General features: G+C 44.5%; 1 protein-coding gene across 1 annotated transcript in view; it reads left to right on the top strand.

Moving 5' to 3' along the window:
* The window catches only part of STPG2 (sperm tail PG-rich repeat containing 2), a 2,754,965-nt gene extending 2,737,881 nt beyond the window's left edge, over positions 1-17,084 (top strand). The window contains exon 14 of the mRNA XM_086961953.1: positions 16,832-17,084. The gene's annotated coding sequence lies outside the window, so the exon portion shown is untranslated. The remainder of the gene's footprint in view (positions 1-16,831) is intronic.
* The last annotated feature ends 6,326 nt before the right edge of the window (positions 17,085-23,410 follow it).

The raw sequence follows: 23,410 nt of genomic DNA, 5'->3' as shown, positions 1-23,410 counted from the left end.
TTTAAGAGTAGGTAAATCGAGATTACCTACATCGGGCCCCAAGTTAATACACTGCTGAAGAAAGCAGTATCAGATGCCTTGAAATTTGCAATGTTCTACTCCTCATAAACCTACCATTCTGGAGTAGGAGCTTGGAAATCAAGATCACATACCAGTTACAAAGATGTGTGGAGAGACGACACTTCCTACACTATGAACAAGAAGACCGCAAATCAGTTACAGCAACAAATCCACAGTAGCTGACACTAAGAAACCCTGTCCTTCTTGATTGCTCTACAGCCTACAGCACAGAGGACACAACACCCTTCTGGATTGGCAGGAACCAGAAAAAGGGTCACAAGTATTGTCCTCTAATGATGTCAATACTTTCTATCACACTGGATTCAACAGATCCAATTTTGTACCAGTGCATTGTCCACTAAGCACAGTTTACGTGGGGTACCAGAGAGAACATCACTGTCACTACTGTTATTTAGCATCTGTACAAGACTTTGTAAGTTTGAACTTCGCATGGGCAACGTACATATTTTCAATCACAGAGAAGCATCTTTTCAGGTATTGGCACCTTAAGATATGTTGCGTGTCATCAATATTTTCACAGTTGACGGTGACATGCTCTGCCGCCATACTCTGCCGCCAGTTTGGTAAACCTTTGTTCAGGCTGGACTGTTCCCATGAGGCACGGGGTCAAGACTGATTTGCATATAGCTGGGTCTGTACTGAGGTGGTGAAGTGAGCTAAAGAACGATGATGGATTCAACCCAGATCTGCGACTGGGGGTGAGTGTCTGAAAAGTTTCAGTGCTCCGTCCATCATCTCCTTGTGTTTGCTTTGTTCGCCCATTCGGCTTAGTTGCGCAATATAAGATTGCTTTCATTTCATTTCATTTCATTTCAGTTGGCAGGGTATGCCCAGACGTGTGTATAGGCATTTATATAGCGCACTACTTACCCGGAGGGTCCCAAGGCGCTTCGACCGCTGCAAAACCCTTCCTGGCTTCCCTGAGAGATGGTCCCTTAACCCTTTCGATGCTGATGACGAGCTCAGCTCGTCATGATGCACAGTTGAGCTGTGCTGATGACGAGCTGAGCTCGTCATGAATAAAGAATAATTTAAATTTCCAGCACAGGGGGGGAAAACGCCTAGCAGCCAAGAGGTTAATGGGTATCTCCAGGGTGAGACCAGGCATCCCCGGCGGTCTGGTGGGGCCGTTAGTGAGGATGAGGCAAGCTAATGCCCAGAGTTGCTGAGTGTGATCGCTGATCAGAGTGGGCACCGAGGCGAGAGAATTATCGAGTCCGCTGACCCTGGTCTAGAAACCTGCCACGCCGGGAATCGAACCCTGGTCCCGGGCCGTCCTCTGCTCTCGGGTCTGACGCCTCTAACCAGTGAGCCACACTACCTCACCTCAGACGTGGGTCCCTTGCTCACTTTGCCACTGGATTCAAGCTAGCAAGCTCATGAAGAGAGTTACCCAGAAACCAATCCCAGCATGGTTGTTTCCGTTTCAGAAAAAACCTGGGGCCTCATTTATGAGGCCTTGAGTCAGTTTTACGCTTCCGATGCGTCACTTTTTGTGACGCATCGGCGGCGTAAAACATGCCTTCTGTTGCGCACTAATTACAAAGTGATGCATCTAAGCAGATGCATCACTGTGTAAACCCCTGTACTACATTATACCTGCGTCAGGTATAATGTATGCAGGGGGGGCTATCCCCCGCAAAAAGCCTTGTAGAAGTGACGCAGTGAAATCTATGAGATTTCACTGCGTCACTTCTAGGACGCTGTTGTATCAAAATCTTGCGCCTGCCTCACAGCAGGCATAAGACTGATGCAGGCCCTTTCACATGAGGCTTGCCCCATGTGAAAGGACGCATTGCTGGAGTTGCGTCACTTTTGTGACACCATCCAGCAATGCGTCACTTTTGCGTCTTACAGATACGTCAGAAATATTGACGTAACTCCTTGCGACATGATGCTTCATACATTAAATATGAAGCTTCAGGTATGTCGCAAGGAGTGTGCATTGAGAAGTGACGCATCGCTGCTTTCACCCAGCAATGCGTCATTTCTCATAAATAGGGCACTTGGCGTGGCAGTTCGGGCTGGACTGTTCCCATGAGGCACAGGGTCAAGACTATTTGCATATAAGTGTGTCTGAACTGGAGTGGCAAAGTGAGCTAAAGAACAATGATGTATTCAACCCATATCTGTGACTGGGGGTGAGAGTCTGAAAAGTTTCAGCACTCCATCCATCATCGTCTTCAGTTTGCTTTGTACGCCCTAAGTTGGCAGGGTATACCTAGACGTGGGTCCCTTGCTCGCTTTGCCACTGGATTCAAGTTAGCCTGGCTGATGAGGGGTGTTAGCCCTAAATCGGTCCCAGGATTCTTGTTTCCGGTCCAGGGAACACATGGCTTGGCAGTTCGGGCTAGACTGTTCTCACGAGGCACAGGGTCAATACTGATTTGCATATAGCTGTGTCTGAACTCAGGTGGTGAAGTGAGCTAAAGAACGATGATGGATTCAACCGAGATCTGTCACTGGGGGTGAAAGTATGAAAAGTTTCAGTGCTCCGTCCATCCTCTCCTTGTGTTTGCAGAAGTATCAACAGGCATGTGTCATCTACATCCCTACTTCACAGGATAGTGTCCACCACTTGAAAAGAAAGCTTTTCTGTGCTCCACTGGAGATTATAGTGAATATAAAAATATTGCAATAAATTACTGCAATTAATACGTTGTTACTCCTGGACTGCGGGGGCCTTGCTGAATAACGTTCCCTGAAAGGAATATACTGGCGGCTTTCGGAAGAGCGCTATTTACACATTTTCTCTGTGGAAATCATAGTAGTATGATAGGGCAGTAGTTATTCAGAGGAATCGAGACTGACCTTTAGTAGTGGGTTTATTCAGTCCTTTGAAAACCTGAAAATAGCCTAATAAAAATATCTAGTGCTCAGGTTTCACTTCTCTCAAATTAGAGGAAAGTAAAATTTCATCACCATAACAGGTTACATGGAGTAAGTTTTCTAGTGACTACAATTTCTGATATAGTCTTCAGTAATTTTCCAAGCTTTCTCTGAAATTTGTCCTTTCACGGTTTTATAAGAGAATAAGATAGTGAAATAAGTAAAAATGTGTACTTATTTTCTGTAAGATAAAGCCCAAGTTCCTTTTTTACTGGTTAGACAGTGTTACATAAACGATACGTTATTATATGTTATTATTTCTCAGAAAAACTTTACTTATCTATCTTAAAAGCTGAAACTTTAAGAAAAGCATGACAGGTATTGGGCACTTTGCATACTATTTAGATTATGCCAAAGTAGTCCGTCTCCGAATAGATTGTATATTGAAGGGGTCCAAGGCTTTTATTGCACCAGCTTAAATAGCTTCTGAAGAATGAGTCATTATAAAGAGCAAAAGAACCTGCTGCTGTGACATATTTACATTTGGATTTACTTACAAAGTGATTCTGCCTCAAGTCATGAAGATTATATTTGTGCAAATACGTGCCACGTAAGTATGAGATGGGCGTATATGCACATATCAAGTAAATTGTGCAAGTCTCCAATTCACAAAGGGGGCTTGTACATTTTGAAGAAGAGTTGTTCAGCCAGTCAATACTACCTGAGTGGGCTAGTCATACACTTTTAATATTTAATGATCTGCCTTGCAATGTGTATTGCAAGACTGTAGTCTGCTCTTGCATACAGCGGGCTTCTGGTTTCAGGGGCCAACACCACCTTTCTTAGACATGGCCCTGAAAAAGCACGATTGAGGGATTGCTGACAACTTAAAAAAAAATTCTACCTTCAAAGTTAGAATTTTTTTTTAATTGGAGGTGTTTTCATATGGGCCATGTCAACACCAGTGGCATAACGCAAAATGATGGATCCCCCTGCAGAATGTGATGTGGTACCCCTAAGTCGGTCATATCTTAAATATATTCATTGAGCTTGGGCTGATTGGGGGCCCCCTGAAAGGGTTGGGTCCCCCCTGCACCTCAGGAGCCTGTGTTACACGCCTGGTCAACACATTAACGGCCCCCATTCCCAACTGCCCAGAGCTTTGCTGCTGTGGGGGTGAGAGGGGTGGTTAGTGTTTTGGGCATCTACAAATGCCCTGGTACTTGTGAATGCAGGCTTACTGGATTCGGGATCACCAGACCTGATTTTACTGGGTTCGGATCCGAACCCAGTCAAACCATGGTGCAGAGGGTCAATGGCTGCATTTAGAGGCTCATACCCACCCGCACTCACTACCACCACGGAGAACAGATACTTTCCCCTCAGGAGAAGCACAGCATCCCCACTCCCCAGGCATCCTCCCTGCCAACTACCAATACCCACAGCCCCGTTCGTCAGGTTTGTACCACCTGCATAGGGCAGATTGTAAATATCAGCAAATTTCAGTAAATCTGCTAGAAAGGACCTGGTAATGCTGTGTCCAACAGGTTATTCCCAGTCCCAGGACTTTAACTCATAATCCCTGTTTAATCAACGTCGGAATTGTTAATTCCAGTTCCAGTGAATGGGAATCTCCTAATGGTGCCAGTAGGGCTGGCAGCCACTCGTTCAAAAACGGGTCAAAAGTGATTCCAGAGTGGCATGGAGAACAGCTGCACTGCCAAGAAGTGGGTGTAGGTTAGTATCATTTTTTATTGTTAATTAGCATTTTTAAAACACACAGATACCATTAGTATAGCACTGCATTGCATTTGAGTAGTTCAGGGTATGACGTTTACAGACTGGAGTTCGATTCGGTTCTATCAGCAACCAATTCATGGCCTGCGTCATGGCATCCTGCCTCTACACAGGAAGGGCAGCAGACTGGATCCATCGAGCTATAGGCCAACATCACTTTTAAATGGTGCGCGAAAAAGGTGGCCGTGTTCTACTTAGTAGGTTGCAAAGTTCAATAAAGAAACCATCCTCACAGCTACACAAGTCGTTTTTCACAAAGTAATAGAGACGATTGATCAGGAAATTCAATTGCATATGATCGGCGTTAAATATACAAAAATTAAAAAAAGTATTTTTCAAGCTGCCTTTTCTATTGACTTCAAATCGACATTCCAACTAGTTAATATATTTCAACAATGGCAAGGATTAGACAAGCTGGGAATTGACAGGGCGCTGTTGCAGATGGTGGAAGGCCTGTCTACGGGAACAAACACACCTGTTCGCTATGGTGCATCTGGGAAAGTAGCAACACCTTTCCTATTCCCTCAAGTGTGCGCCAAGGCAGTTCTTAGCAGCACATTTATTTAGTTTTCTTACATTAATGATGTTGAAAAAGGTCTTGATCAGAGCCATTGCGACTGGTACAAATGCAATAATGCAATGAACAAGTTATTCTTGGAATTTGAAAAGTGGTAAAAAGAGAAACCCCTGATCATTCTGCCAACACTATGCTTATGGCAAAGACATCCGCACCCCCTCCCCCGTGAGAAAATATATAAATACAATTACAATACAATATGCCAAAAACATCCTTATGGACCTAAAGTTTGGTCATGTTTGGAATAACCCTGCACTGATCTGCGTGTATTAGTCAAAGAAGCATATTGGTCCCATAAGCTATAGAAGACTAGTTATTCTCAGTGCAGCATCAGGGACCACAAGTAATCTCTCAATGAAAAGAACTAGCTGGGCCTGAGCCTTATCTTGACTGTAGTAGCCACACAGAGGTGCGTCACACTTTATATTCTTCCAACTTCAGCTTATTTGTCAAAGTGCAGTGGAGGCCCTGTGACCAACAAAGTACATATAGAAACCGCCAGCTTTGTTGAGCGATGTAATGTAATGTAAAGTGCACTTTTATAGCGCTGCTACCACTCAAGGGAGTATCTTGGCGCTTAACACCAACCCAGATGGAATAGGTTGGGGGGAATGGAGGCGAACTTAGTAACAGTACACTTTACACCAGTGCTCTACAAGCAGCGTCAGTAAGTGAAAACATCCAGGTTTGTAGATGTGGTTACACCAAGGTTACTCTTGATGTACTCTGGGTACAGATCTGAGGACAGGCACCATTTCAGATCAACTCAGATGTGAAATCCTTACTATGTGCAATCTGATCCTTGTATATGGCTTCTTTGCTTCCGTTACTCTCCCTTAAAAGGGGATACCTTGTGGGATCTCAAAGAAGATAGTGTGAGAACGTACACATATCCCAACTAAGGATGTCTGTGAGAAGAGGGTGGGGCAGCCCAGGTAAAATGATAGGAAAAGCTTGTAAATTAGGACACTTGGGGAGCTATACAATACAATCAAACACACAAAAGTGAATTATGTAATAATGAGATATTTTTCATAAGACTTACGTATGAGCAAATGATTAATCATGTCTAAAACGATTGGGTATGATTACAACTGATTTGCATGGTCATTTACTTCCCTATTAAGTGGATTATGTTTATTTGGTACATGCCCTTCCCTGATGAAGGGCTGCTCCCCAAACCTTACGTGCTTTGGATGGTAACTCCCAGCACAATAATTTGCATCGAGTTTGCAGTACAAACGTTATGCAAAACTGACGTAAAGCATGAGTGAAACTAGGCCCTGATGTTCTGACTTCTCTTAGAGCCTCCACCCCTCTTTGGAAAAAAAAAGAAAAGCCTACTGCACCCACGCATTGTCAATGGAACACCATTCCAGGACAGAGTACTGAAACGCAGTGATTTGCACTGTGTTTCATTACTCCAGATGTTTGGAGCCACTGTGAGCCAACCAAAGTGGCTTCAAAAATCTGTCTTAAGGTTTGCGTTGCTCTTGCACCATGTTGTATGTTGCAAGAGTGACGCAAAAGGCCTCATAAATAGGCTACCCTTGTTCTCAATGCTTCAAAAATCCTCTTAGCCTATTTTACTCCTGCTAGCAGGATAAAATCTAGAATTATAGATGGACAGCAAATAATGTGCATTGGTGACCCCTCAGAGTGGGTGTCAAAACTCTTACCCCCAAATGCTTGGTCTCCTGCCCCCCACGCACACCACCCTTTGCATAACCACCCCTGACCACCCACCCAAATTGAAAAATAAATACCTAGGCATCTACTGTCCACCCCCCCCCACCCCTTGTACCGTTTTCACCAACTCACTGCAAAAGATCAGGTCTCTGCACTTACATTGAGAGATGAGAGCGGGCACTGTGCTGAAAGCCCTGTGAGAGCTGTTGCAAACCAAAGTTGTTTTTCCCCGGTAGTGTGGGTGTGCAGAGGACTGCTGTTGAGGGGTTAAGAGCATTGATCCAGGTAATGCACAACCAACATTGTGCCTCTGCCCCAGAGTTTTTAAAGACCAGAGAAGAGTGGAAGAAGGTGGATGAGACTACGAGCTGTGTTGTACCGTCTAACTATGGTTTCCTCGTACCCTGCTGAAGTGGCAGAACACAGGGGACGCGAGCGTTTTCCCTGCTGGGATCACAACAATAGGGACAGTAGGAACATCATAGCAGTGAATAACCAAATTTGAATCTAAGTATTCATGGTAATGGCTTCTAGTGGAAGTCATACAGAGCGTTCAGAATTATCGATGGGTGGCTGACAAAAACAGGCTTGCTATCCAAGATGTAGCTCCATGTAACATTCAATAGACAACTAGAATAAAGTTCGACTTATAATATCACATGAAACCCCGAGCTGGAGAGCTCCAAATTATTGACAACTAGCCACTTAGAATTTTATGATATGTATGCCCCTCAAATCCTCTTTTCCTGAGCACCTGATTATATAAAAGAGCTACACGTGGGGATTAGAGTCATGGGGAAGACATGCACAATGTAGCTTTCCCTCCCTCAGCCCCTTCCAAAAATTAAACAGGAAAATAAAATGTGGCCGGGGTCCTGCTGTACTCCCCCCGACCACCCACTTTAGTGCCCTCTCCTCCCACAAATCCCCAAAATATATCTGGCTCCTTAACACCCTCCTACACTACCATCGGAAAAAAAAACATTCACCCCATTCCAATATTAAAAAAATAAAAATAATAATTAAAAAGCGCCCTCAATACCTCCCTCATCTACCCTCCCTACTATTTAAAAATGTTATTTCCTTGACAATGCCTGGTGTGCCGCCAGTCTGTTGTTTCACTCATCCTCCCTAGCAGAGGTGTGGTCTGTGATGGCAGAGAGAATGAGCTGTGGGACTGACAGTGGCTCTGTGAGAGCTGCTTATCAGCTTGAGCAGACCTCAGTCAGCACAGCTGTGTGCAGGCTCTAACTCCCAGGGGAAGTGGCGGCCGGCATTCCATCACCTCTTTCAGATGTGCAGAGACCCAAGAGAGGAAGGCGAAATCGCGGTCCTTGATTCGCCTTCCCACAGCCTTCCCTGGATCTCTGGAGACCTGTCGGAAGGGGCCCTCCTGAGCATCGGCCTCAAGGACCGTTTTTTCGCTGCTCTGACATTAGTGCACTCAAAAATCTTAGGGGCATATTACCAAGCAATAGCGATAATTATCGCTATTGCTTGGTTAGAGACAAAAATTTACCGCTACCAAGGCTTAGCGCAAATATCTCCAAAAGTTGGTAATAGGAGATAGCGATGTTAGCGACTGTTTTCAGTCGCTAACATCTTGGCACGCCCACTTTGCATATCATTAGTGATAAATATCACTGACATGCAAAGTGGGGCCCAAGATGGTCGCTATCTCCTACTAGCTGTCACTAACTGGTGTTAGCGACAGCTAGGTAATAGGGAGATAATTTTATCTCCGCTTTCTTGGCTTTTAAAGCCAAAAAAGCGGAGATAAACCCCCTTGATAATATGCCCCTTAATTTGTGTTTTTCACTGCTCCGACAGCAGAGCAGCAAAGACTTGGGTTTCAAAACCAGTATCTATGGGCTTCCTATAGAAGCCTTATATGTGACGCAGCAGTAATTGAGTTTAGTTAAATTCGAGTATGTCTGTTATTTACTGAGCTTGCAGATGGATATGCATAAACCCTAAAACTTCATTATAATTGTCACTATTGCTGTTGTTGCTGTTGTTATTATTTATTAATGTTATTATCACTATGATTATTAGTATTAATATTTTTATAATTATTATTATTTATATGTTTCATACCTTACACTGACACTGATTTATTCACACATAACCTCATCTATTCAATCAAAAACATATTCATGTGGATTAATCCAGAAATGTTACACGTATCTCCCTCTATCCCTAATGCCTAGTTGTTTGAAAGCATGCCTGGCCTGTTATTCGCCTCTGGATGCAATATGCCTCTCTTTTAATTAAACAGATGGAAAGTAAATCATTTACTGTTCCACTGCAAGGATAACTAGTCATTTCCTGGAAGTTGTGTTGTCGAACATAATTAATAATGAGCATCTTATCCAGCAGTCCATCTTTTCAGAAAGGTTGCTTCCGCGATGAGTCATCCTTGAACAACAAGCAGGGAGCGCGCGCCAAGACTGGTGATCATTTACCGTATTTCTTAGTGTGTTTCTGCCTCACTCCTTTCTCTTTCCCTCCTACACTCTCCAAATGTATCCCTAGGTAAGTGCATAATTTCTGGAGGTAAAATATCGACTGCCAGTGAAATATCTGTGAACTAAACACTGTGGCTCTCATTCAAAGTTTTCCAGAGCAGTTGAACAAACACAAGTAAGTTGGCTTACAAGCAGGTGATTCCCTTGCCCCATATTTGGGTAGGTGAACTATGAGGTTTGCTCTGGCGGACCCTCAGTTAGTTAGGCTGGTGGAAACCCTTCACATGGCAGCCCGTTCACCACTGGATGCCATGTTAGGCCGATCTGCTCTGTTTAGACTTATTTCCCAGCCAGGAACAAAGAATTGATTAACGGTCCCAAATTATGTATGTTTCTGCCTTAGGGAGAATACTTCTTGCATGTCAGGGCATTTGCTTGTTTATTTGTCAATAAGAAGCACTTGCTTCGGCAGTTTGTTATTGAACAACAAAACACTTTGCTCCATGGTCTCTTGGCAAAATGCTCTGCTTTTATTGCAACCGTGTACCAGCAGGTGAACTGAAAGCTTTAGAAATACCCGCCAGGCAGACGTCTAAATTGGACGGGTGGTCCTTCCGTAGGGGCGCATAGTCAGGGCCTTCGTTGACTCGCTGGCTGGCAGGTCATGTATCCTTTTTAAATGACCCCCTATGTGTTTGGCTCTGCCTGTTGAGGGTTTAGCCCATGCTGTGATGCTATGGTACTAACGCACACAAAATAGTGGTGGGTGGAATGTTAGAATTAATCTTAGGCACTCAAATAAATTAAATAAATATTGACTGATACTTCTGCAGACCTGTTAGCCTTTGTGATGTAACATTTTTGTTGTGTACCACAGTGCAACAACTTATGTTACGCTTGTGTTATGCCCCTGCCTGGCAGCTCGGCCTGGACTGTTTCTATTACACCAGGATCAAAACGGATTCATGTATGGCTGGTTCCTGCGCAGGTGACATAGCCCAGAGCGCCTTGAGCATCTATCCTCTGATCTGTTGGCCCCTCCGGGATGGCCTGTTGTTGCAGAAATGGGGCAGAGTTCTGCACCTGGGCCTTTGCAATGTCCATCTTCAAGCTTGGAGATTGAGCTGTGACAGCTGCATACTTTTGACCTACTTCTGGAGGTGGCGAAAGTCATTTTGGCAGCCTTAAGCTCCTCACTGCATACGCTTATCTGTCATTGGAACACATTTGTGGTTTGGTACGGCACACAATAGGCCAAGTTATCAGACGTTCTGTTTTGTCTCTTGCCCTGCAAGGCTTAGTTTTTGGCACAGTTAAAGTGTACCTTTCAGATTTTTTGGCCTTTTTTATGGGTGCTGAACCAGACCTCATGATTGAAATTGCTGGCTGTGATGGGTTTTTGATAGGGCCCCAACACTTCTTTCCTCCCTATCCCTTTGTCATACCATGAGGGACTTTAACTAGGTTCTCACATATTTAGTGTGTACTCCCTATGAGTCATTTCTCAGCTACCTTTCATGACTTCCTACTCTTAAGGCAGTGTTCCCCATCACTATATCATTAGGGTAGTGAGTAAGTAAACTCCAGGATCTCTGCGTCAATCAAACATACACCACCTTTTTCCCAAACAAACTGGTTATGCGGATGCGAGTATCCTTCTTGCTAAAAGTTTTGAAACCATTTCACTTCAGTCAAAACATCACCCTGCCGATGTTCTATGCTCCACTTACCCTTTTTAGGAGGATAGACTTCATTGCTATGACCCAAAATGAGCACCAAGCTTTTACGTTGATCTTACCAGAGGACGACGGGTGGACAAACAACTCTTTGTAGAGTTTGCTGGAATGAGAAAAGGCATGACAGTCCAGAAAAAGAAGTTCTCCCACTGGATCATTCACTGCATCAAAATCTGCTACGCATCAGCTAAAAAGCGGCCTTCAGAAGGACTGCAAGCTCATTCCACCAGGGTCAAACTTGCCGCTACTGCAAGCGGGGTTTCTGTCCAGCAGCGCCATTGGCATCACTCCATATGCTCACAAAACACTACTGTATGGACAGCCAGGTTCGCCTAAAGAGACATGTTGCCAGTTCAGTCCTACAGAACATTTGGATTTGAGAAAATTCACAAACTCACCTCCAAATAGTTACTGCTCTGGTATCTCTTCAGAGGGTGAGGCGTCCATGATCAGAAGAGCAAGTTACTTGCCTTTGCTAACGTCACATTCCTCACTCATCCTGCCATGTGGCTCATTCTGTGAATTGGACAATATTCATAAATAAAATCCCAAATGTATAAATCTACAAACTAGTTAAAGCCAATTTGAAGTCAGGATTTGCATCTGGGGGTGTGAATAGTCTCAAAAGAAACTGACGTTAGCGTAAGGGAGTGGTGACTACATTTCAAGAGTGGAACAGTTTCAGTATGTAACCACTTAGCGCAACCTACTGGTGTGCAAAGGTACTGCCTAAAAGTTTCCTGATCAAGTCTGATACCTGGAGAATATTGAAAAGGTGAGGAATCTGCGGTTAAATAGAGTCTCTATCAAAAACAACGTTACCAAGGGTAAGTAGCTTGCATAATGCAGCCATCTGCCCCCACCCTCAGTGCATTTTAAGCCTCTGTCTAGAAATTGTTTTCTTATGTCACTTGATATGTGCGCCCTTGCACTGTCACTTGCTTTTGGCATAAGGGATCTTCATATGACTCCCTCCTAGCTCGGCCTGGTTGTTTTCAGGAGACGAAACTCCTGCCTATACCCGTACCATTGCTGAAACTTTGCTCAGGCTCACAGCACACTTTGGTGAGCAAGTAGTCCGAGTAAATAACGTTTTTTTCTCGTAAGCAACCAGGGATAAAAGTAAAATTGTAGAGAATTTGGATAACAAATGTTAAAGCTCTCAATTACATTGACCTTTCTCTTAAAATCTAGCAGCTACAAAACATGGACTAAAGCACAGCGCAAGGCGGTGCTTTTCTTTTCTGCAGCTGCCATACGTGTCAATGTACCTACATCTCTATTTACACTTCTATTCATAATACGGGGGGTTAATACATACATGCTCTTTACTGCTATGGTTGAAACATACTCATCCCCTTTCCAAAAGGTATGGCGAGATGTTATTAAAAGTGGCAGGGTACTAACCATAACTATGTACTTCTACCTCCATTTTTGTCTGCCTGGGACTAACATATCTCACTAGTCCAAAGGCTAAATAGATCACATTTATCTATCCTGCTGCTTCCTTATTCATGTTCAAGAACCTGTCAAACACATCTTGGAGGCACTTTGCAGTTCCACCTAACTCTTGTAGGTGCAGGTTATCTAACTTCTGTAGACAGAGGGGTTCTCTAGTTAGTAAAAAAACTCTAAAGCAAAAAATAAAGTTGTTGACATGCTTCTTTGCAGAGACCTTTCTGCAGTTATGTGACCAAAAATTAGAAATCACAAACGAACCTTGAAAAAGTACAAGATTAGGAGAATAACCACTATGTCAGTTTTTTCATGAGTCCCCTATCACCCCTTTGATACTTACAATTCTATCTTGAATTATTGCTCTGCATGCATTCGAGGTGCTACTTTCAAACTAGGCCACTGGAAATGCTGAGAAATAATATAAAATGTGATTTATAAAGGCCTCCTACTCAAGTTCAGGCTTACGGTGTTGGCTGAGGCTGAAATGGGTAGGTTGTAAAACCTACAATGGTGATATCGCTGGGTGAGGAGCAGTGTCTCAAGAAATGTTTGCCAAAGGATGTCATACTGGGAAAGGGGTTAAACCATTGGTGCTGCGAACTGCCCAGAATAACTTACTAGTAATAATCATTGCTCCCATTCAGAGTCCTCCTCATCCCAGTCCTAATTACACGAGGGTGAGTGATCACCCTTAAGACAGGCAATAATAATACCATCAATCTTAACTTTGTAACAAAAAAATGTCTTACTCCGAACTCCATGCCTAGAGTCCCTTCATTATGAACTCTTCATCCTGCCGTGGGCTCTCTTAAACTGACTGATCACCTCCAAGCATCCTGCAAATAGTAATCCAAGAGTAGCCACAGACAAAATGGGTAGGGAGAGGTGGGTGTGAGGATTAGGAGAACACACTTTATCAATATCAACAAGTACCCATCAATGTGGAATAGTGATAGAAGGCAAAACACCCTCAGAAAAATTAACAACCAGTACTGACCATACATCCAAATGTTTATGATGTACAAATATGCGTGAGAAGGCTCAAGTGGTGGGACTACATTTCTTTGTGATGGAACTGTTAGGAGCTTCGACCCAAGAAGCAATCATAACCCTAGTGTACTTAGTCAGGACCTGTAAAGAAACCAGCTGGCATGCGAACTCATTAGCTGCTGAAATGTTCAGCTTAACCAGACAATTGTTCTGTGGTAGGTTGATGACCCTGACTTGCTATCCTAAAAGTTATAAACATGAATGACTGGAATGTAAAGATTCAGTGCAGGACAGGTAGATCAACAACGCCAACCTGACATTTAAGGATTGTAAGGTGACCTACTTTTGAGATGCTGAATCCTAAAAGAAATCTGAAAGCAACATTTCCAGATCCATATGGAATTAGAAACATACTTCAGGCTGGAACATTGGTCCAGGTTGTAGAACCATGTTATCAGGAGGAGGAATTTTGAGGGATGTTTCATCAATAACAAGTGCTACAAGTTTCCGCAAAGTGGGCGTAGGGTCCCACGAAGGCAGGAGAGAATTAACTAGTTGCCTTTGAGGTTCAAGGCTACAAAAGAACTGCCCTACCAAACAGAGCCAGACACAGACTGACCATGAGCTGTGATAACCTAATGGCTGCCAATTGAACTTTAAGAGAAGAAACTGAGACACTTCTGAAAACCCTTCCTTAGAAAATCAAGCACCTGTATGGGGTCACACGAACTGGCATGCAGACTACTGAAGGCATACTTGGGAATAAGAATGGGGTACTGGAGGAATTTCCCCACTCAGTTTTTCAGACTTTAAAGCACTTCTGATGGAGATAGAAATCCACGGAGTATGACAATTCCTAGCTGAAGTGGTTTGCCTGAACATTTTGGACCCTCCTAGGTAACAATCACTCAAAGAAACAGGAACATGACCCCAGGGAATGAGCCACTTTTGCCAGACTTATACATCCAATGATTGATGTAGTAGTGAGTCACTTGGTTGTCAATGTGGACTAGAACTGCCTAGCCCAATAAGAGTGGAGGAAATGATCAGAGAGCCCAGATGACACTGGACAAAACGATGCATGTATCCTCCCTCTGAGACCATTGACCCTGAACCACAGAGCCCTTGTCAGGGTTTCTTTCACATTCTGATCTACTGGAACTGAGGAAGGTAATACTGAATCACCAATTTGGAAGACATCCTGGTCGGAAAGGAAATTCTGTCAGACTCAGGAAACTCTGCATCAACTGCCTCTGGAGTATATCACTGAAGCAGGCATCTAGGACTCCCAGCACGCTCCCAATGTTCTTCTATTCAGGTTATAGACTGGAAGAGATGGGTTTATGTACTGGCATAGTATCAGAAATAGCAAAGCTGTAAGAGCCAAGTAATTCTCCAGGGTCACCACCAGATTCTGCAACTCAGGTCTCAGCTGGTATCAAATATGCTGCAGCACTTTCAGCATATTTCAGACAAGTTGTCCTGTGAACAAGTCTTCTCCTGTGGAGGTCAATCTCCAGATCATTAGCATCGTCCTCGAACCTGTGTCCTCTCCTGTGCCTCTAAAGATGCTGTAATACTTTGGTTCAAAATTTGTTACAGCTAAAATCAAAAAAATTGCTGTTTCTTCAGGAGAAGCAGGAGATGTGTGCACATACCTCGTGTTCTCCACGTATTTCCGGCCTCCATACTTACAGCAGTCTGGCCTACAGGAGACCAACTACAGCTGTAACCCATTTAAACAACCTGATCCCTCTAAAATAATCCCGCAATACTGGGTTTATTGACTTGGTAGGGCCAGGCTGCTCATCAACCTACCAATTTGAGGACATATTTACAAGTCCCTATCGCCACAGGACTGCCAATTTTTGTTACGTTCCTGTGGCGATAGGGGCCTTCCCTTATTTACAAGGCAGCGTTAAGCCACTCAACAGGGATTAACGCCACCTTGCAAATAAGGCGTCCTTCCACCCTATACTTCGCGTGAAAGGAGTGGGCAATGGGTGTTGCGGTGGGCATTCCACTGCAACACCCATTGATTTTGAAGCTGCCCCATATTTATGAGGGTGGGGTGAATATGGGGCAGTGCCAACATTGAGACAAGGGAAAACCTGGTCTTAATAGGGCACAATGATGAAAAATGCTTTTTTTCTCCTCATTTTTGCAGTTTCTATGTGTGCTGCATGGTGCAGCACACTAGAAGCAGCAAAACGCCATGTATGATTGTGTACGTGCAGCCGGTGTCCCTTCCTGCACATAAACAATCATTTAAAAAATGACGAATTGCAACTTCTATGTGTGTTGCACAAGCAGCACGCATAGAAGTTACAAATCGCCCTTTATGATTGTTTATGTGCAGGAAGAGACACCTTCCTGCACATAAACAATCATTTTCACAGCGGAGCCCCCTTTGCACTAGAGTGAAAGGGGGCCAGCGTTGGAGCTAGGCAGCTAAATTTAGCGCCAGGGCAGGGAGAAATGCAGGGCTGCACTGTATTGTTGGAAATATGGTGCAGCCTTGCGCTTCCAAAGTGACAGAGCGTGGCATTAGCCTTCTTGGTTTAGCGCCGCGGTCCGCCACTTTCGTTGTAAATGTGCCCCTTGGTGTGCAGAACTTTTGCAGTGCAATACAGTGGTTGCAGGCGGTGGCGGGAGTGCCAACCAAAGAGCAGGCTCCGTATAGCTTGCTTCACCAGAGCCCGCCTCAATTACAGGAGAAGGCCGCTCAATAGGGGCCACTGGAAAGAAACAGGTCACCTCGTGTGGCCGACAGAACAACCTCCTAGTGATTGCGTAGTTCAAGTGGACACAGTGCAAGAACCCCAAGATCTACGCGCCAGGAAACCATCACAGACGAAGTGTTGCAGGAAAAGACACCTGGCTGTGGATGGATACATGTAAAAATAGCATGTATGGAGGTGGGCAGAGAGTACCAAGAGGTGAGGGTTAGGGGCAAGTGGTCATAAATATGAAGAAGAATGGAGTTTTGAATAAGGAAATCTTTATTTGCATAGTGCAGGAACAAAGGCAATAGTTCTGATGGTGACAACTGCTACTACGGCTCATAAATAATTTGGGCCACGTGCAGGTCAGAAATGTGTAAGCTGTTTTTTTAATCAGATGTGCCATTTTCTGTCTAATTAAAGAAATCAAGTTTTTCAGACTTATGTGCGTTTTTATTATATTTTCCTCTCGTTTTTCCACAGACAATCTCCTCCTGGAATGAACCAAATCGTCTTTTTGAAAGAGTTTCTGAGACATCCCTCATCAGTGGCTCAAGCGAACTTGTATAACCTCAAGAAATGGAAAACCTGCTCTTGCAAGACACAGTTAAATGTTTTAGTCTGAACTTTTTCTCTCTATTACCAGCGTGGTGCAAAAGTCCTTTTCAATTTCTGTAACACCGGCGTTTGACATTTCTTTTACCCAGAGTCTCACAGCGAATAAAAACAATTCAACAAAAGTTGGCTTTTTTTTCTCCTTCCAGTTCCTTCTTAAAGAAGATGGCGTAGTTCAGCAGCTCAGACGGACTGCTTCGGAGGGTGGCGACTGAAACTGCATATTTATAATTATGCCCGCTGCTTGCTGAACGCCGCTCCGAGCCCTGTGCATAATAATGGTGGCCCTTTGTTCGTGGTTTTATCTGCACCAGCAGATAGATTTGAAAGACATGACGATCAGCCGTGCTTGTTCCGACGCCTCTTTTCATAGGTTTCCTGGTGTTTCTGATAGTTGAAAACACATTGCTCATAACTTGAGTCGCACAATCCTCTTTTTGTGCCGCACAAAGGATGTTACGAGAGGCCTCCAGTGTGGGGATGATGGCAATTATTTTTGCTGCGGAGCCTCCGGAAGGCATGAAAGGGGAGGTAAGGATTAAGAGGATGATTTGGATGGAACTGAAGGCGGGAAAGCTGTCGCTTGCCTATTAGCCATTTCAGCCCATTCCATTTCCCCCCTAATGATTTCTGCAGTGCACATTTTCTGGAAAGTTCGATTATGCATAGCAATTAGACAATCTGCAGGTTTACATTAACCCATATGTATTAATATCAGTAGAGTAAATTAACCTCGTTCAGTAGATAAAGTCACCCATGTGTTTATTAGGCCAGACTCAAAGAACTCTTTTTCAGCACTGTGATGTCTGTCCATGAGATGCTGTCAGCACACCCCTCAAATGCAAAAAATACTGTAGCAGTAACCCAAGAGGTTGATGTAAACCCCCTCTTCAGCAATTTGACCTGTGCTAGAATATCTCTACTGTACATTCAACCAGGCTTCGTAAACAAACCTCCTCGAGCAAGGATTGTCGGATATGGTGCCCCACATTTATATAAAAACCACCAGTGGAGTAGAACGTCTGGAGTTTTATACATCTAGCTATGGGAACTCGCTGTCCTCACAGCAATGGCGATGTGGGCTGTGGGTAAGGGCACTGCCCTCTGCATCCAAGGCAGTTGAGGAAGAGCGAGGGCGGCACTTGTGCTTATGATGTAGATGCCGCATGGCTGTACTGTCAGCGCATGACAGGGCACATGCGAAGGGGGAGGATGAATTTATTCTGCTCGTCGAAGGAGAAGCTTGGCAGTGTAGCGAGCTGTGCCAAAGCTGAGATCGACAAAGTCATTAAGGTGCTGTGGGCAGCTGGCCGGTGGCCGAATGAAGAAGCTGGGACTCCAGCAGACTTTTTTAACACAAGAAAGCCCTGAAGGGAGGCATCTGTTTGGTTGGCAGATGAAGTGCTGGGATCCCCACCAGGCAGTGCCAGAGTCCTGAAAGGGACATGTGACCTGGGTGGCACATGGCTTAGAAAGCACCATAGAGGAGTGAGGACTACAAAGGGCAGGCTGACCTAGCCTGGAGCAGGGCGACGGGCCTCAATCAGGGTAGGCGCCACTAGGGCTACTTAGGACCAGGGAGGAAGACGAGGACTATGAGGGCTAGCCTTTTGAAAATAATTGTAACTATGAAGAAAGGTACAGGTGGTAGGAACAGTAGGTCCATGAGTCAGACACAAAGTGTTTGCACTGTAGGACAGGCACTGGTTGAGGAATGCACCAGAAAGGAATGTTAGCAGTAGAGCTCCAGATAGTTGAAGTGACGGGCATGGACAGGCCTCGGGATACCAAAGTAGGCACCTCAGCGTAGCAAAGGCCCATATTTTGATTGTGCATTCTATGTGCGGAGGGGTAGAGTTACTGGTGCAGAGGCCTCCAACTTTTTTGAACAAGATGGGTGACAATGTGCGGTGACCCGGTCTGTACTAGTAGAAAAGATGGAAGCAGAAGGGGCAGCTCTCAAAGATGGTCGTACAACAGAGGGTCCATGAAGGATAGGGAGATCAAGGGAGACACAGGCCTATGTATCAGCAGTAGTGCAGCAAATGGGTGGTAGACCTGGGACAGGGACCAATGGGTCTAATACAATGGAAGGGGTGGCGAAGCAATGGTCTGGCTGCATCGTAGTCGACCATAACATCATTAAGGCGACACAGGAAGACATCTCCGGAGGAAGGGCACATAGGGCACTTGGGTTGTCAACAAGGTGGTCCAAGGGCAAGAAGGACATGTTGTAGGGATGTTTCTACCCAAGGCGGTGGTCAGAGTATGATTGTGTCTAGGTTGATCCAATACTGAGGGAGTAATGACAATGGCAGTAAGGAACACACAGAAAGTGAATGGAGAACAATGGAGAGTGTCAGACAGTGCATGGACCAAGAGATATTTGATACTGGGAAGAGTGTAAGAGTGCAAAATGGTCAAAATGATCCGAGGATTGAAGGACATAGTAACCAAGAATGGGCCATGAGCATATGCTTGACAGGTGAACAGACTGAAGGAAGGTAAGTGGTAATGGGGGGACAAAGGTTTTTATTTTATGGACTTTTAGAAGGTTTGTGGTGCAAGTTTCTGGAGAGCAATGGGCAGATGGAGAGGGTGACAAGGAAACACGATCAGGGAAGGGTACGCCGGTGATGACGTATTTAGCACCTGTAAAGATAGGTTCATTCCAGAGGAAGATCACATCAGAAGAAGAAAAGTTAGTAGAATAAAACCAGGGAGCAGGGACAGAGGAGACCATTAGGGGAGGGGGGGCTGTGACGAAAATTGCGCTATGCTGCCTTCATTGGCATTGGTACAAAGGAAAAGATTTGGGCGAATAAATATGTCAACATTTTTAAATTGTTGCACAGAAAAACAAGTTGTAATACAGGATGTAAGGAGTTAAGGAAAGAGATATGCCCAAATGACCACATATGCCCACTAAAATGGACACGTTGGATGGAGTAATGCCTGTGCATGTCCACCAAGATGGCCACATAAATGGAGGGATTCACAATATCTACTACCGTATTCTTATTCTATGAAAAGTGCCCAGAGAGCAGTCTAGCTTTAATACTGTGCTGTCATAAGGATGACTCACATAAGCTTTGGGGGGCCTAGCTTGCCTTTGTGAACTATGAAGAATTCTGTGCTAGAAATGGCTTAAATGCTAAAATGTTATGGGGGAATTAATATTTAACTGTGGTTGCAGCTGATGACACCGACCAGGCCCTCCCCTCAGTAAACAGGGCCAATGGACGCTCTTTCGCAATGGCGGAGGAGCGTTGCCCCACTGCCTCAGAGCCAGCAGGTGAAAAATAAAACAATATACTCTAATTGTTTTTTTTTTCATTTCCTTGCTCTGAGCCAGTGTGTGCAGAAAGGGGCGGTGCCAGGGGCACGGGAGGGGGTAGGAGGACTTGTTTGTGCACTGATAAGTACGCATGTGTATTCGGCCAGCTGGCTCTGGCCGACCAAACACACATGCTCACTTAGGTTTCTCCAACCAGGCTGTATTGAAAGCTGGGTTGGAGAAACAGCACAGACTCCTTGTCCTGAATGGAGTGTCAAACCAGCCCGCTCAGGCCAATCACTTTGCTGCTCTCATAGCATGAGAGCAGCACAGGGATTGCACAGGGAGTTCCCGCTGCTGTCCCAGTGTCTGCTGGGACCAGGAAGCAGCAGAATACCGAGGTACGAGGACAATTTGGCCAGCAGCTTCAGGTAAGTGTTTTTTTTATTTTTTATTATTAAACCCCAGCCCCCTGCACCCCCGTCCCTTGCTCCCCCATGCCCCTTCCACCCACCTTACCACCTCTTCACTGTGTCGGCCACCACTACAGGGTTAGTAGTGTGCTGCTTGTGCATTTTCCCTTTCCAGTGCTTCCCACCCAAGTGGAGGCAAGTAATTCAGGACGGAATCATGAAGAGGCTTAAAATACTAAATTGCAAAATGACTCCCAGCTCAATGCAAAATGAGTGGGGGGCACCGTACTGATTTAAGGATGCTCTGATAATCCTTTTTAAAGGAAAAAAAGTCCTCATCCTCCCTTAGGTGGCATGCTTCATCATTGGGCCCCTAATTACACCAGCACAGAGGGTGCTGATACGAGCTGCAACCCTCATAAGGGAAGCTTCTGAGGTGTTTTCCTGAGGCACGTTAAGAAGGGGAAACATCCCTAAGTTGTGCAGGAGAAAAGCTAAATTGGCAATGCAACTATGTATGTGGTCGAGCAGCACTCCCAGGGTCCTACTGCTAGTCCACTGTGTTTGCACCACACATGGGCCACTGCAGGAGCAGAGTGGGTATAGAGTGTAATTAATTGCCTTATATTATGAATGTTTGCTGCTTAAGTTGAGGGAGTGTGATGGAAGCCAAGGGATGTAGGGTTCAATGCACCGCCTTCCCTTCTCGTGAACGAGTAACATAGGCCAGGTTGGTGGTGGTGCCAGTGGTTTGCTGCACCTGCAGTGCAGCATGGTTATGCTGGGATGTGGGGCGTGGGGCATGGGCCGTGGGACATGGGGCGTGGGAGAGGACAGTGTATGAGATTCTAGATTATGATTTTGGAAAATGAACTTTGTTTAACTGTTTGCCTCATAAAATAACTAGTATTGAAGAAATATGTTTCCTCTAAGTTTATTTCTGTAACTCCCCCACTAATGTCTTCCAAGATCTTGCCATGTATGAAGGAAAGTTGAGGGTGGTAGAGGATACCCTTCCAGTTGGCGGGGTTATATTGTTTAGTTTTGATCTAATTGCCTTCTGCACCACTCACCTGGGTACCTTCCCCATGTCTCCTATGCACATTGTGAGATAGAATGGGATAAGGTCATGCCTCACCTGATCAGTTGGACAGTCTGGAAGGACATCTGTCCTTTGTGGAATCCATGGGATCATGTCTTTAGGCAGCTATATGAAACCATCAGGGTGGATATAATACCTGAATATGGAGAGATTGGTCCATTTCAACCTCCAGGCTGTAGTAGAAAAGAAGATGTGGGAGGTGAGTACCAGTGGCGAGGGGATGGAAGGCTTTCCCCATGGTGCTTTTGGGTGGTTATTATATGCAGTGGTTTCTAGAGGTTGGCTAACGAGCCACATGTATTACAGACCTTTAAGAAAATCAGATTACGCGAGGTCCCATCATTTTACCATGAGCCCTTTCCAAGTGAATTCTCAGTTCTGTGCTATGGCTGGGATGCTACATGGAATGGGCAAGGTGGGCAAATCAAAAGAGTATACACATCTCACAGTCACAGGCCATGGAAAAGCTATATAGGGCCACGTGTCAGTGCTACTCCTCTGTGATATAGAGAGCCCATCGTTCTGAAGCAGACTGATTAGCAGAGAGATTACATCAACATTGCACGCTCATGCCTCAGACAACTGTAGAGATAATATCATCAAAGCTTTAGATTTATGAAATGCCTCCCCCAGGGAAGAAATAACAATTTAAGGAAGTGCTAGTTGGTTCCAAGGAACTAAAAAAAGTAATGAGTCTCCCGAACTCAGCGTGAATTATTGCTCAAATTCTTGTGTTAATTATATTTTTTAAAGTGCAGGCATTTTATTTAAAACTTCAGCTTCAGTTTGCCTGTTACTGAAAAAACACATTTAAACAGGAAATACATTTTTAAAAATAAATACATCCTGCTGCGTGAAACAGAAGCCTGTACATTTCATGGATACACTTCTGTATTTGTATTCCTCAAATACAAATTTGGATTTAAATAAATATATTTTTGTCCGCCTAACGTCAGCTTTTTCATCAAGCATTCATATATACTTCTGCCACACATTTATTGGCATATCAGTATTTTTTTAAGAGGCATGTGTAATATGTTTTTTTAAAATCCGCTGTATGTTTTTATAATCGTTTTCTGTGCTTTTATGGTGTATATATAGACCGAATAAATGTTTTTTGATTGACTGACTACTTCTGCCACGCATAAACAGATTCTATCCTTCTTGTATCTTTATCACAATCAAATACCAAGGGGCTTATTTACAAGCCTCTTGCGACACTTTTGCGTCACTTTTCCCATGTTAAAAATGATGCAAAAGTGGTGCAAGAGCCTTGTAAATAAGCCCCCAAGAACGTTCATCAAATGGCAAAGAGTTTTGCCACAGTCACGCTTGAGGTGGCCGCAATTAGGCCGAGAATGTAACCTAAAAGTCAAAGATGGGCCGCTGTTATGCAGAAGTTTGTCAAGAATGGACACATACAGCAAGGATGGGCTATTATTATGTCACGGGTTGCCATAATGTTACCATAAATGCAGTGGTGGCTGGTGACACTTGAAAGTGGCGGGGCGTAAAATGATTGTCATACTGCACCGCAGCGAGCGAGCGTAGCGAGCGAGCCCGAACAACCTAAGGAGGGTTTGTGGGGTTTTCCCCCCCGAGAAATTTTTGAAAAAACAGTGGACAAATGGTGCATTTTCAAGCACATTTGAGAA

Source organism: Lissotriton vulgaris, chromosome 3_1 (genome assembly GCF_964263255.1).
Source record: "Lissotriton vulgaris chromosome 3_1, aLisVul1.2, whole genome shotgun sequence".
Classification (NCBI taxonomy): domain Eukaryota; kingdom Metazoa; phylum Chordata; class Amphibia; order Caudata; family Salamandridae; genus Lissotriton; species Lissotriton vulgaris.
This window is presented reverse-complemented; position numbering and strand designations above follow the sequence as displayed.